Below are 9,894 nucleotides of genomic sequence, written 5' to 3' on the forward strand. Positions count from 1 at the left end.
ATTTCTCTCTGTTCCTTTTCTTTCCTTTCTCCCCCTGTTCCTTCCACAACCCCATCGCCTCCCTTTTCTAGGTTGGGTTTGTCTATGTGGCACAGGCTGGCCTCGAACTTGAACTTCCGTCTCATGAGTGATGTGGTAATAGGAATGCTCCATTATGTCTGGCAATGTTGCATTGCCTGAGATCACGCATGTAATCCATCTAATGAGGACTCCTAAAAATAATCTTTTTATAGAGGCATAATTTCCTCCTCACAAAATTAGTTATAAAAACGTGTAGCTCATTTTTATTGATAGATTTTATCTATTGCCCTCTTCCCCAAAATCAGGACTATGCAGTCAAACCCATAACCACCTCCTGGTGCAGGCAAATGATTTTAATGTCTATAGATTAGTCTGTTCTTGAAATCTGTAAAATTGGAATCACCATGATGATTTTAAGGTTTGTTTTTTTTTTTGTTATATGTACTTCAATGCTTTGTTTACTTTTATGGATATGAACAAGTAGTTTTCTATAAGTTAGATATAGCATATTCTTATATGTTAGTTGACAGATAAATTGTTTTCAGTTTGATGTATCAAGTATGTATAATTCTTTTTAAGATTTTTATTATATTTATTCATTTTATTTTATGTGTAGTTTGTCTACATGTATTCCTGGGCACCATGTATGTGGTTGATGCCCATGGAGGTCAGAAGAGGACATCAGATATTCCTGGAACTGAAGTTAGGGATGGTTGTGTACTTCTGTGTTGGTACTAGGAACTGAACCCAAGTCCTCTCAAGAGCATGCAGTGCTCTTAACCACTGAGCCATCTCTCCAGCCCTGTATTTTTAACTGTTATGAACAGTCACTATAACCCTTTATATGTTTTCACTTTTCTTTGGTTACCTGTTCTGTCTGTTCCATCCTACCCCAGGTTTATTTATATTTGCTTTTGTTTTATTTTGTGGTGTTGGAATCCATGGCAGCATGCATGTTAGGTAGGCACTCTACCACGAAGCTTTATCCTCAGTTCTGTACCTGTGGTTTTACTTTCTGTAGCTCAGCTGCCTATAGTCAACTACAGTACAGAAATGTTAAATGGAAAATTACAGAAATAGAACTAAGGATGTAAATAAGTTGGCATCATGCTTGCCTGGCGTGTATGAGGCACTGAGCTCAATTGCTAGCCTTACAAACCATGTGTTGTACTATACATTCATAATTCCAGTGTTCAGGAAGTAGACGCAAGTAGATCAGATGTTCAAGGTCATCCTTAGCTATATATAGCAAGTTTGTGGTCAGTCTCATGTGATATGAAACCATGTCTCAGATCAACAAAAACAAGAAATAAAACAAATTAAAAAGAAAAAATAAAGGAGGAAAGGAGAGAGGGAAAGGGAAGAGAAGGAAAAAAAAAGCCCAGAAATCAATAATTCATGTGGTTTAAATTGCAATGCATTCTGGGTAGCATGATAAAATGTTACTTTATCTCCCTGGAATTGTAATCTCAAGTAAACTCTTTCATAAGTCACTTCTAGTCATGGTGTTTAATCATACACACACACACACACACACACACACATACCAAGTAACTAGTTCAGGAGGTTGATCTTGGTTTGCAGCTTGACACTCCTGGAAAGAAAAAACTTCATTTGAAGAACTGCCTCCATCAGTTTGGGCTGTGGGCATGTCTGGGGGTGGTGGTGGAGCATTTTCTTGGTTGCCATTTGAGCAGGAGGGCAGATCCCACTCTGGGTAGTCCTTGCCCTGGGCACACAGGCCTGACTTGTACAAGGAGGGCAGCTGAATGTCGTCTGGGAAACAAAGCTGCAAGCACCGTTCCTCCATGGTTTCTACTTTAAGATCCTGCCTTGAGTTCCTGTCTTCATGAGTCCCTTGATGGCAGTCTATAAGGTGTAAGATGAAATAGGGACCCAAGAACAGAACCAAGTAACAAGAAAAATAAATTAAGTTTCACCCCCAGGATGCTTATGGTCATGGTATTTTAACATAGTAACAGAATATCAAGCTAGGATACAACTATAAATATGAATCATTGCACACATGCACACATGCTTGCACACATGCAGACTTATACCTGGGAGGGGGGTTATCTCAAGACAGACAACTGTAACAGCATGTTCACTTCAGTCTGCTATGGAATCTGGGATCTCTTTCACTTGCTCCCTCTTCCCAGCTGAGATCACACCTGCCTCTCTTCCCAGCTGAGATCACACCTGCCTCTCTTCCCAGCTGAGGTCACACCTGCCTCTCTTCCCAGCTGAGGTCACACCTGCCTCTCTTCCCAGCTGAGGTCACACCTGCCTCTCTTCCCAGCTGACACACCTGCCTCTCTTCCCAGCTGAGGTCACACCTGCCTCTCTTCCCAGCTGAGGTCATACTTTCTCTCTCTTCCCAGCTGAGGTCATACCTCCCCTTTCTTCCTAAATGTGACCACACTTGTCCCCTCTTCCAAACATATACTGGGGTGTCCTTTCCTGCTTCTTTACCCCCCCCCTTGGTCCTGTCTTTGTCTCTCTTCCCAACATGTGATCTTGAAATCACACACTCAGAAGATGACATGTTGAAGCTTCTCCATCCCGGGCTCTGCTAATAGAGAACCTACGAACAGACCCAAGTCACAGGAAAAATAGTTTGTTTCTGATAATCTGGCAATTAGGTAATGCAGGGTCTCCGCAGTGGATTAGATTACTCTCCTTATTTCTTCACACTTCTTGAAGTATACATTATTTATTTCTTCTCCATTGACGGAGCTTGGCTATAAGAACTAGTTTGGCAATGAACTGTTAGTGGATATGTTGTAAGAAGAAGTTTTAAAAGTGTGTGTGTGGCCAGTGAGATAGCTCAGTGGGTAAAAACACTTGCAGAACTAGCCTGGCAACCTCAGAACCCACAAAAAGATGAAGGAGGGAGCCAGCTCTACTAAGTTGTTTGACCTCCATGTGCACCCCCACGTGCACCCCCACGAACATCATGCATGTAACCTACACTAATAATAATAATTTAAAAATTAAGACAAAAGTAGAAACTAAGTGTGAGTCTTCCCTTGGCTCTTACTGTTCTCTGTCACAGTAGCTGCTGGTCCTAGAATGAGGGGACTTGTGAAATGGAGTTGAATACCTCCTGTGGCCTAGAATTAAGATCAAGAGGTTCCAGTTAAACCAGAAAAATTACAAACCTAAGGATTTGGCCAGATGTGGTGGCACATGCCTTTAATCCCACCATACAGAAGGCAGAGACAGGGGAATCTCTACGAGTTGAAGCCAGCCTGGTCTACGTAGTGAAACCATCCCCTGCTGCCAAACGAACAAAACGAAGAATCACAGCTATGGGTAAAAACTGAAGCTTGTGATAAGACAAAAAATTTAGATGTCCTAACTTAAGTTATAGGTCAGAGAATAGAGGGAGGAAAAAGTGAAAAGATCATTTTAACTTAATGCTCAAGTTAAATCAGAAAGGAAAGACAGAAAGAAAGAAAGAAAATTGTTCCACATATTTTTTTACACTAAAGATTACCCTCAAATATGATGTAGTCCTCCTGCCTCTGCTTCTCAGAATTACAGGCACATAGTACCACATCCAAATAATATATTCTCTTTTCTAGATACAGGTGTGTGTTAGAATTTAGGTGTTCTGGCAACAGATTGATTAATCCACTGATGCACGGACAGTGCATAACAACTAAGGATTGTGACTACTTACAGTAAGTAGGTTGTTTGGGGACATGCCTTTTAATGTGATGTTTTGTTATGGCCCCTTTCCTCCCACTCTTTCTGCTTTCCCACCATCTTGAGATGGGCAGCTTTGCTCTACTGCCTGCTCCCACGATGCTTTGCTCCATTGCATGCAACCCATGGTAATGTTCTCACCAGAGATCCACAAGCAAATGAACATTTTTGTTTTGTTTTGTTTTTACTTCATTGCCTCAGGTATTCTGTCACAGGTAGAGTATTGGCACAGAAGACTCATGGTAGTGTTGCTACAAAAGCAGCACAAAACTACTCTTAAAATATTTATATGTGTGAGACCCAAAGAAGTTAAATAAGAAGGAATGCCAAAGTGAGGATGCTTGAGTCCCACTTAGAAGGGGGAACAAAATAGTCATGGGAGGCAGAGGGAGGGAGCAATCAAGGTTGGAGAAGGGAGGGTGGGGGAATGGGGGAGCAGGATTAGGCTAACCAGTGACCATCCCATTTAGAGACCCATCCCATGGGCAGGCACCAACCCCTCACACTATTAGTGATGTTATGTTGTGCTTGCAGACAGGAGCCTAGCCTAGCAGCCCTCTGAGAGGTTCAACCTAGCAGCTGACTGAGACAGATGCAGATACCCACAGACAAACATTGGATGGAAGTCGGGACCCCTATTGAAGAGTTAGGAGAAGGATTGAGGGCCCTCAAGGATATGGCAACCTCACAGGAAGACCAACAGTGTCAACTAACCTGGACCTGGAGCTCCCAGAGGCTGAGCCACCAGCCAAAGGACATACATGGACTGGTCCAAGGCCCCTGGTACATACGTAGCAGAGAGCTGCCATGTCTAGCCATAGTGAGAGGATGGACCTAATCCTGCAGAGACTTGATGCACCAGGGTGGGAGATATGGTGTGTGTATGTGGGGGGGGACTACCCTCTCAGAGGTGAAGGGGAGGGCAGATGGGGGAGGGGGTTGTGCAGTACTCTCAGTAGAACCCAGGACATCATGTGGGCTAGGCCTCTGCAAAGGGATTGGGGAGCAGCATTTGGTAGATAGATAGATAGATAGATAGATAGATAGATAGATAGATAGATGTGTGTGTGTGTGTGTGTGTGTGTGTGTGTGTGTGTGTGTGTGTGTGAGATCTGAATGGAGGTGCCTATGAGGCTGTAAGTCAAGGTTTGTATCTTCTGGAGGTAGAGTTATAGACAGTTATGAATCTCCTAATGTAGACCTTAGGACCCAAATTCTGATCCTCTACAAGAAGCGGAAGTTAGACTCAAACATTTGGTTTAGGGATATTGAGATGGCTCAGTGGGTAAAGGTACTTACTACCAAGCTTGACAGAGTGAATCCCTAGGGCCCACATGGCAGAGGAGAGAATTGACAGGTTGTTCTCTGACTTCCCCATGTGCACACATATATACACATGTAATAAATACATAAATAGATAGATAGATAAATAAATAAATAAATAAATAAATAACTGTAATAAAAAAAATCAATTTGGTGTGCTTTGACCTCGACTTGTATCTCAGTAGAGGAGCACAGGCCTAGCACACATGATGTCCTGGGCTTTACTCAGAGTACCGCACAAGCCACAAAACCAGTAAGTAAGTAACCGTGTTTCACAGTTATCCATGATTAACAGTCTTTAAAGAAGAAACATTCAGGTTCTTGGGTTTCTGTAGCATCACATTCTCTTATCCAGATGACTGAAAACAGGTAAGTTGTTTGATTGATTGACTGAATGATCACTGTCACCTTCCTGCTCACATTGATAGTTCATGAGACCTGTTGTTTCTTGACTGAGCTGGATCTGATGACTTAGCTTCTCACTGGCTTCTGTTTGTGCTGTAGACTTGAGTCCTTGTACAACCTCTCCTATCCTGTCTCTGTTGGTCGGTCCACTCAGTAACCGCTGACACTCCATTACAAACCAACTTGATCTACCCCAGGGCCCTAAGAACAATGACAGGAATGCATTGAGGGTGGATCATTGCTTGGCCAATCAGTATATTGATTTTCCTGAGTTTACTGGGGCCGACTTACATAGTGACTTCCTTCCACAATCTTAAATTTGGGGTGGAGCAGAGGCATCCTGCCCTTGAAAGATCTGTCAGATTCTCAAACTGCCTCTCCTCCAGGATTGAGTCTAGAACAGAGAAACTTGGACCCATGCGTTCCATGTCCTTTCTAACTACCTCAACCCACTTTCTTTCTCCATAATACTTTTGGACAAAGGCCTGAACATTTAAAAACATGTTGTGGAAGAAACAATGCAAACCGAGCTGGGTGTGGCAATGTGGAGAGCTTGCCTATCATATCCGAGACCTTGAGTTTGGACACAGTGTTTCAAAACAAATAAACTATAAATATATGTGTTCATATAAAAAGAGAGAGGCTAGAGAGATGACTCATTTATCAAGAGCACTGCTGCTCTTGCAGAGGACGGGGCTTGGGTTCTCAGCACCCACGTGGGAGCTCACAATCACCTGTAATTACAGTCCAGAGGCCTCTTCAAGCACCAGCATGCACATGGTATATTTACATACACACATACAAAACATACACAAAATAAAAATAAATACTTCTTTTTTTTAATTTTTTTTTAATTTTTTTTTATTCGATATAATTTATTTACATTTCAAATGATTTCCCCTTTTCTAGCCCCCCCACTCCCCGAAAGTCCCGTAAGCCCCCTTCTCTTCCCCTGTCCTCCCACCCACCCCTTCCCACTTCCCCGTTCTGGTTTTGCTGAATACTGTTTCACTGAGTCTTTCCAGAACCAGGGGCCACTCCTCCTTTCTTCTTGTACCTCATTTGATGTGTGGATTATGTTTTGGGTATTCCAGTTTTCTAGGTTAATATCCACTTATTAGTGAGTGCATACCATGATTCACCTTTTGAGTCTGGGTTACCTCACTGAGTATGATATTCTCTAGCTCCATCCATTTGCCTAAGAATTTCATGAATTCGTTGTTTCTAATGGCTGAATAGTACTCCATTGTGTAGATATACCACATTTTTTGCATCCACTCTTCTGTTGAGGGATACTGGGTTCTTTCCAACATCTGGCAATTATAAATAGGGCTGCTATGAACATAGTAGAACATGTATCCTTATTACATGGTGGGGAGTCTTCTGGGTATATGCCCAGGAGTGGTATAGCAGGATCTTCTGGAAGTGAGGTGCCCAGTTTTCGGAAATACTTCTTAATAATAATAATAATAGAAAAGAACTGCTCTGGTTTGACAGCTCCTCATATGTTATATGGTAGATTAAGGGATTCAGAAAGGATGGCCGAGAGGCACCTTAAGAAGTGCTCAACATCATTAGTCATTAGGGAAATGCAAATCAAAACAGCCCTGAGATTTCACCTCATACCAGTCAGAATGGCTAAGGTTAAAAACTCAGGAGACAACAGGTGTGGTGAAGATATGGAGAAAGAAGAACACTCCTCCACTGCTGGTGGGGTTGTAAGATGGTACAACCACTCTGGAAATCAGATTGGCAGTTCCTCAGAAAACTGGACATGACACTTCCGGAGAACCCTGCTATACTTCTCCTAGGCATATACCCAAAGGATTCTCCGGCATGCAATAAAGACACATGCTCCATTATGTTCATAGCAGCCTTATTTATAATAGCCAGAAGCTGGGAAGAACCCAAATGTCCCTCAATGGAGGATTGGATACAGAAAATGTGGTATATTTACACAATGGAATACTACTCAGCAATTAGAAACAATGAATTCACAAAATTTTTAGGCAAATGGTTGGATCTGGAAAATATCATCCTAAGTGAGGTAACCCAATCACAAAAGAATACACATGGAATGCAATCTCTGATAAGTGGATATTAATTAGCCCAGGAGCTCTGAATACACAAGGCACAATTAGCATAACAAATTACTCCCATGAAGAAGAAAGGAGAGGGTCCTGATCCTGGAAAGGCTTGATCTAGCATTGGAGGGGAGTATCAGGAGAGAGAAAAAGGAGAGAGGTGATTGGAGAATGGGTGGAGAGAAGAAGGTTTATGGGACATATGGGGAGGGGGGAACTGGGAAAGGGGAAATCATTTGGAATATAAACAAAGAATAAAGAAAATAAAAATATATAATTAAAAAGGGATTCAGAAAAATATTTCTCTATATATAATTAGAATTGTTGCTTTAGAATCTATTGGTTTTTCAGCAGAAATTAATTTTGGGTTTGGGCATAGGGTGTAGTAGCTGAGCATTTGTCTGGTATATCTATGGCCCTAGCTTCAATTCTAATAGCTACAAAAAATATGCAAATAAACCCCGTGAATTCGAATGTCCGCGCTGAAGGCAATTTCCCTTTGTATATCTTCTTTGATACATGGAATCTTCCTTTGTAGCATCCCAACAGGATAGATGAATTGCTGTTGACATGGAGGTGTGCTGGTCAGGTCTCTTTTCAAGGAAGGAAGAATGTGATGGATGAGGAAGGGACGTCCAGCTGGCACTTCTCAGGGTCTGCCTCCACTTCATAGGGAAAAGGTCCGACCAAGAGGTAGCCTGACCAAATCAGGTGGAGGGGACTAACTGCTCGGAGTCAATGTAGAATACACTCATGGGCTCTTATCATTCAAAAACTCCTTTCTGAGCTGGAAAAGGAACTATACTATGAATCCCCCAAATCCCTCTCCACAGTTTACCTTCTGCTCCCTTCTTTTCTACAAAACGTGCTGTACCCCTCAAATGTCTCAGTACTCAATTCTGGGAACTCATTGTGTGGCATCCACACTTTGTGGTGAACACCAAGGTCCTCATCTAGACAATGAAGTGTCTGTCATTCAGTCTCAAAGAGAAAGAAAATTCTGTCTGTTACTCTGAGTTGCTGTGAAGAAAAAAAACCTGATAACTTAAGGCAGGAAAAATTAGTGTGCTGAGTTTCAGAGTTGTGATGGACTGGCTTGTAAGGTGGATGGTGTATAGCAGAGCAGTAAGAAGAAGGGGCAGGGCAAGTTGGCATTCCCCAGGACACGCCCCCAGTTGCCTACTTCCTTTAACCAGCTCCAACACCCACAGTTCCACAGCCTCTAACAGTCCATTCGAACTTTGAGTCACTCTCACATTTGTTTCTCATTCCAGTCAAGTTGATAAGATTAATAATGCCATGGTGGCAACATGGATAAACCTTTTGGACGTTATGCCCAATGAAATAAGCCTGTTAAAAAAGTATGAATACAATACATTTGTACAAGTATAAATGCTGTAGTTCAGGTTGGGCATGTGTGTGTGTGTGTGTGTGTGTGTGTGTGTGTGTATGCGCATGCGTGTGTTACGTGACCTTGATAGTGTGGGTCTATGCACGTGTGCCTTTGGCACATTTGGGTACAAGGGTAGGTGAAAGCCCAAGGATATTGGGTATACTTCCCCAATTGCTCTAGATTTATGTTATTTTTTAAAATGAGCTAGTGATGTCTATTTTATTTACTTATTTGTCTGTGTGTCTGTCTGACTGTCACATAGTACAGGTTCCCAAGAAGGCAGAAGAGGCATGGTGGGAACTGAAATCCCATCCTCTGGAAGACTAATGCATGTTCTTAACCACCAAGCCATCTCTCCAGCTTTCTCCCCTTTTAAATTTGTATGAGTATATGTGTGTCACATGTGTATGTGTACAGGTGCCCATAGAGGCCAGGGAGGGTGTAGGACCCTCTGGAGCTGGCGTTTCAGGCAGCTGGGAGCTTCCCCTGACTTTTTACCAGAGTTCTAGGTCTGAACTCAGGTCTTCGTGCTTCTGTAGAAGGCACTTACCAACTGTGATAAAGGTTCTGTTGTTGATGTTGTCATTAGGGTTTTTGCTGTGCCTGGTGGCATCTTCTTGTATTCCCAGCACTCAAGGGACAGGGCAGGTACAGAGGAGGCCAAAGGAGCCAAGGGGTGAGGGGTTGAGGCAGGGGCAGCAGTGGCAGAGGCTGGCAGATCTCTGTTTCAATCTGGTCCAGTCTATAAGCCAGCCAGGAATAATTAAGAACGCTCGTCTATTCATGCTATGGAGGTCTCCAGCCTTGGGAACAAGATGCATTAACAGTTCTTAGCTTTTTCTGTGTGAAGACAGCTATTGTTGGATGAACTAGCTGTTATGTACAATGATCTAATAAATGTCTGTGATATTCCGAGCTTTTGGGCTAACTAGAAATACCCAATATACAACTCACAAA

The sequence above is a fragment of the Apodemus sylvaticus genome, chromosome 5, assembly GCF_947179515.1.
Source record: "Apodemus sylvaticus chromosome 5, mApoSyl1.1, whole genome shotgun sequence".
In the NCBI taxonomy this organism is placed as follows: domain Eukaryota; kingdom Metazoa; phylum Chordata; class Mammalia; order Rodentia; family Muridae; genus Apodemus; species Apodemus sylvaticus.